Source organism: Populus euphratica, unplaced genomic scaffold (genome assembly GCF_000495115.2).
Source record: "Populus euphratica unplaced genomic scaffold, PopEup_1.0 scaffold1811.1, whole genome shotgun sequence".
Lineage (NCBI taxonomy): Eukaryota > Viridiplantae > Streptophyta > Magnoliopsida > Malpighiales > Salicaceae > Populus > Populus euphratica.
The window spans coordinates 13,339-20,007 of NW_011501654.1; positions in this window are offsets into that span (position 1 = coordinate 13,339).

Consider the following 6,669-nt stretch of genomic DNA (forward strand, 5'->3'; position numbering starts at 1 on the left):
CTGTTTTTAAAACATCAAGGCTAGAAATCAAACTTCCTTTCTCTCAACATAATTGACACGACTAAAAGATTGTTGTCTTCTCCCAAGTGCAGGAGTGTCGAAGTAATAAATAACCCGGCAAGACCGGGGTCGAACCACAGGGAGGTTAATTGTACAAATTATAAATAACAATAATACAACAACAACAATAATAATAATAACAATAATAATAATAGTAATAATAATAATACTACTACTACTAGTAGTAGTAGTAGTAGTAGTAGTAGTAGTAGTAATAATAATAGTAATAATAATAACAATAACAATAATAATAAAGAAAAAGAAGGAGAAGATGAAGATGATGATGATGAGAACTTTGAGATGTAATATTAATGAAAGGATTAAACAATGATAATAACAAATGTCAAGGTTAGAGGATCCACTAATGGTATGTCAAACAAGTATAGTATAAACTCTTATTATTGAATTGGAAACCACACACAAAGGAGGTTCCAATCAGATTATAGATTGTTAACATGATTACATTAGTCATCTTATTCGATTAATGCTAGTACTTGTAAATTTTGTCAAGCATTCATGATTATAACTTATGTTAACAACAAATCAAGTTCCTTTCATAGCTCAGGTGTCAGTTATACTATATAGTATGAACTATGAAAGTGTCAAGCATTTATTGTACCAAGTGTTATACAACATAAATCAAGATTAGTCATTTAACAAGCAAAGTATTAAAGAGTGAACAAGATAACAAATATAAAACATGTTAGTATCAAACATTAAAGTCCATATTGAGTTTACACTATACTTATTCTTACCCCATTAGTGTACCCTTTTCCCCTTGACATAATAAACTTAGCTAGACGTAATAAAAGAAAGAAAAATAAATAAACAAAATAAGAACATAAATAAGATAAAAGTTAACTAAGTAAATGAAAGGAAATGAAAGGCATAAACTTGATATTAATGAAAGCAAAGCATAAATATTACAAAAAAATACAAAGAGAGAAAGCAAGAGCATGATCTTGATCTGGAAACCAAGATGTCTAAATACGTGGCAAATACCACAAATTAAAGGTATCTTATATTATTAGATATATTATTATAAAACATGCTTTAGTTAAGGAGTTATTGATACTTTGAGTGCAAAATGATGATATAAAATCTTGATAAAAATGCACTTTTAAGTACTAATCAATTGTTTAATCCTTACATTAATCTTCTATCTTAAAGCTCTCATCTTCTTCTTTATTATTGTTTTTACTCAATTTTGGACTCCACGTGCTAGAGATGGTGTATACCCGTTTTGAACCAAGTGTAGGAGTGTAGCTCATGTTTGCTAGAAAATTGACAAAAGCGGAGGAGAAAGAAAGATTTTTTTTTAACCCTGTTTCAGCCATCTCCTGCTCTCTTTATCCTTCCCCACTACTACCAAAATTGTCAGGATTCTTAGGCTAATTAGGATTCTTTATAATGCTAAATTCATTCCTCTTTTATATGGGCTATAAGGTTGAAATAAATCCCTTGAAAGTGGCACTAGAAAACCTAGTTCTACTGCTACCGCAATTTTTTTATTCCAACTTAGACCCTGATTCTGACTTGGGTTCGTGCAATATCTGACTATCTCAACTATATTCTATCACTCATGACATGCTGAAAAATGGACCTACACCTTTATTGGGTTCTAGGGCTTATTGTTCTTATGGCAGGCTCTCAATCGAGGATGCTTGTCATTGTCAATTTCCTGAATTTAGATCGGGAGACCCTTTTTGATCAACTAGATTATGGCCTGATTCTGTCATGTAAAACAATTATATCTTGCCTTGACTCCCCTTGAAAACCATAGTCCTGGATGCATAGATGAATTTGGGCTTTCGAATCGATGGATTTCGATATCAGAAGCTCAAGCTCTGCACGTTTAAATATCTGACATGAAAATAGAGAATTCTGCCGCGAGCAGCATTCTGACCCAAGTTTTGCACTGAAAAAAATTCTGCTGCCATCATGATTTTTCTGGTACTCCCAGTCATATCGGGATGCTCGACATTTTTCAGTTTTTGAATTAGATCAGGAGACCCTTTTTGACCAACGAGATCGCAGCCCGATTCTGTCCTATAAAATGATTATATCTCGCCTTAAATCCCTCTTAAAGTTGTAATCCTACATGCATAGATGAATTTTGGTTTTTGAATCACTCAATTTCGATATCAGAAGCTCAAGCTCTGCACGTTTAAATCTCTGACGTGAAAATAGAGAATTCTGCCACGAGCAGGATTTTGACCCAAGTTTTGCACCAAAAAAAATTCTGCTGCCATCACAATTTTTCTGGTTCATTCTTAGGGCACTCCCAGTCATATCGGGATGCTCGACATTTGTCATTTTTTTGAATCAGATTAGGAGACCCTTTTTGATCGACGAGATCGCGGCCCGATTTTGTCCTATAAAATGATTATATCTCGCCTTAAATCCCCTTTTTTGACCAACCAGATCGCGACCCGATTCTGTCCTATAAAACGATTATATCTTGCCTTAAATCCCTATCAAAGTTGTAATCCTACATGCATAGATGAATTTTAGTTTTTGAATCGCTTGATTTCATTATCAGAAGCTCAAGATATTCCTGTTTGAATATCTAACGTGAAGGTAGAGAATTCTGCCGCGAGAAGGATATTGACCCGAGTCTGCACTAACAAATTTTTATTTTTGGCTTAGTTTTTTGCGATTTTTGTTCTTAGTTCATACTCTCAGTCATGTCAGGATTCTCGGCATTCGTCAGTTTTTGAGTTAGACCTGGAAATCCCTTTTGACCAACTAGATTACTGCCAGTTTCTGTTCTATAAAATGATTTTTTCTCACTTCAACTCCCCATCAAAGTTGTAGTCCTAGACGAGTAGATGATTTTGGGGTCTTGAATCGCTTGATTTCGATATCAGAAGCTCAAGATATTCCTGTTTAAATATCCAACGTGAAGGCAGAGAATTCTGCCGCGAGAAGGATATTGACCCGAATCTGCAATAAATTTTTTTTTCTATTTTTGGCTTAGTTTTTGTGATTTTTGTTCTTAGTTCATATTCTCAGTCATGTCAGGATTCTCGGCATTTGTCAGTTTTTGAGTTAGACCCAAAAATCCCTTTTCACCAACTAGATTATTGCCAGTTTTTGTTCTGTAAAAAGATTTTATCTCACTTCCCTTTTGACCAACTAGATTACTGTCAGTTTCTGTTCTGTAAAAATATTTTATCTCACTTCGATTTCTCATCAAAGTTTTAGTCCTAAATGTGTAGATGAATTTGGGCTTTTGATTCACTTGATTTCGACATCAGAAGCTCAAGATATTCCTATTTGAATATCTAACGTGACGACAGAAATTTTTTCGCGGGAAGGATATAGCCCAAGTTCACGGGACTGATTCGAAGGATTTTTTTTGGACCAAGGACTGAATCGAAAAGTGTTAAAATGCAGGATTTAATTGAAGAAGGATATGGAAAGCTGGAAAGGGGGGCTGGATCATCATAAATGGAAAGATTTTTACCACACCGAATAAGGAAAATAAGACTTTACAGTTGCACCCTCCATCTGATTTCTTTCCCTTTTTCTCTGCTGTTTTCCTTTCTCATCACATCTGATTGTTGGAGCTGAAGACCACGATTTTGTTGCCTCATTTCAAAGGGAGCAGCTGGCCCTATGGAAGGAAAGAAAAGAGCCACACCATCCTCCAAAACAGGAAAGAAATCAGACGTAAAGCACCACCATAAAATCAGAATAATTGCAGTTTCCTTTTGTATTTTTTACTGCAAATCAGTAGGGATTTGTGTACTAGGATTAATGCATTGAATCCTTCCTAAATAGAAATATGTTAGACTATATATAAGCCCTTCTAATGACCTAGGGCGGCAGAAGAAAAAGAGAGCAGAAAGGAGACGAAAAAAGAAAAGAAAGAGGGGGAAAAGGAGGGCAACAATATAAAAGAAAACAGAGGCAGAAGAGAAAAAAGAGGAAAGAGCAGAGACACAAATGGAGAGGGTAAGGCTGAGAGTATTATTAAGAAAAAAAAACGAGGAGATCGAGATAAAGAGAGGAGATTCACTGTAGTCTACACTGTCTCGCCGAAAAGGAGTTTACAAAACTGTAAAATTTGGAAAAGCTCCTAACAACATAAGAGGAAGGCTTTTCTTCGGGTCATCAGAGGCAAAGAAAAGGTTGGAACTACCCGTTGATTTACACTTCATTTTGGCAAGCAGTAGGTACAAGTTTCAACTTTTTTTTTTCTTCCTGGCTATATTCAAACCTGGTATCTTTTGTCCGTTTGGTTCCAACCTTTTTTTTCTCTCTCTCTTTTCCTTTGCTTTGGATTAACTTGGTTTCTGCCTGGACACAAAAATTATATGTACTCATTTGCTTTTACTTTAATGGCTTTGAGTTAGAGATGTCATTTATGTTAGAGTTGCATATTTTCCGTTTGTTGCTACGGGGGACCATAAGCCTCAAGGGGCTTTCATCATCCTTCCCCTCCTCTGCTCACTGCCTCCTTGACTGGGATTTGTATAGGAACATCTTCCATAATTATTTAGTTTCATCCATAAAGGAAAAACGTGAGAGGGGTTTCCTTTGTATTGGGGGAATCTTTTGGCAGGTGTTGGTTCACGTGTTCATTTTTGTTATTTGGGAAGAGAGGTAGCTGGCCATTGGTAGGTAGTTATAGTCTTTCATATACATAATGTAAAGGCACAATGTTCAAAGTTTTTTCTTTCTTTCTTTTGCACGAAACAAGCATGGTTGCCTGAGATTAAAAAAAGGACGGAGCGTGAGTCACGGTTTCTGCTATAGGATGAGGTTCAGAGCTGTGGCTTTCCTGTGTATATGGATTTATTCTCTTCTGTTGAAAATGATAGGTCAGTCTATGTTTAGGTTCTGAGTGAGTTGATGGATCGAATTCTATTTGATGAGATTTGGCTTTAGAGGGCTTTCTTTTTCTATTTTCCTCCTACTTTGTTTTAGCTGAACTGTTTAGATCTTATAATGTTTGAAATATATGTGATGACTTGTTGTCTTTATTTGTGATTACTGTGATGCTTGCGTTTTAACCAAATAAAAATGCTTTATTGTGTGTTGCATACGACCAATACCCTAACATGTTTTGAACGTTTTGTTTTTATACAAAAAATATTGGAAGTTTCAAAAAATGTGTTTTCACATGGATTTCTTAAACACAACGAAAATTGTTTTCTTGCATTTCTGGATTTTACAACATATTTGTGAAACTCCAAAGGGTATTGGCCAATATTCCAAAAAATATAAAAATCTTATTTTGGGGAGAATTTATCTATTATTTACCGCTAATGTTTGGATAAAGAAATCCTTAAAGGACAAATATCCAAAATATTATTGGGAATAATTTGTTATTATTCACTATTAATATTTGGATAAAGAAACCCGGAGTGTTAAATATCCAAAATAATTTTCTAGGAATAATAAATCTGCTCACATCCTTGAAAGAAGCCTTGATTATAATCGAGGATATTTCAATTTTTTTTTCTCCATGGTTTACGAGCCGTGAGAGTACAAAACACTAAGGCAAAAATAGGCGTTTAAAGCACCCTAGATTTCTAAATTTTTGTCCCTCCCCCTTGCGATTTACGAGTCGCAAACTCTTGAAATACCAAGGGAAAAATGAGCTTGTAAAGCACATTGAATCTCCTTAGATTTCTTTCTTAATAAATTTAGTTACAATCAAACCGAGAAAAACTGATGGGATTAGAAAACACCAATACCATAGCAATTATAAGACAAATTAAACACCAAGCAGCTTACCTTAGGTAGGGCGTACTAGGAGTGCTAACACCTTCCCTTTACGCAACCAGTTCCTTGCTTTAGAATCTCTAAAAGACCAGTTAAGTTTTCTAGTGACCAAAATACTAGATGGCGACTCTTTTACTCACAAAAACAAGAAAAGGACCCCGAAACCAATTGATGGATTGCCGCGACGTCGCGCTCTGCTCGTGAGGGTGCGACAATTATTATTATTATTATTATTATTATTATTATTATTATTATTATTATTATTATTATTATGGATTTGTTGATGTTGTGTTATTCTTGTTTATAATTTATACAATTAATCTTCCTGTGATTTGACATTGGTCTTGCAGGGTTATTTATTTCTTTGACACTCTAGTACTTGGTAAAAGACATCAATTTTTTGGTCGTGTCACCCAACCACCATTTCTATCATGCTCTTATTAGGAATAAATAATTCTTTGTGTGCATACCAATATATATAATCCTCTATGAACTCTTTGGTTAGAAGATACATTGTTACAAAATCTTGATGCAGAAACATTTTTATTTTTACACTTCTTGCGTGGACACCTAATATCGCCATCAGTAAAATTTCTCAGAATAGATGTTGTGAAATTAATAAAACCCTAAACCCTGTTACAATAATCCATCATTTGCAATCCTTGGGGTAAGTCCCGATACATCTATGAACGATCATCCATGACTTCTATCGAATCTCAATAAAATTATAACGATAATATATATTAATTAACTATGTTACATAAATAAATTTACAAAAATATTGATCTGTCTCGACATTATCCAACAAACTAAAATAACACTTATGTTAAATAGTCATTATCAATTATCAATTATCAATTATCAATTACTAAC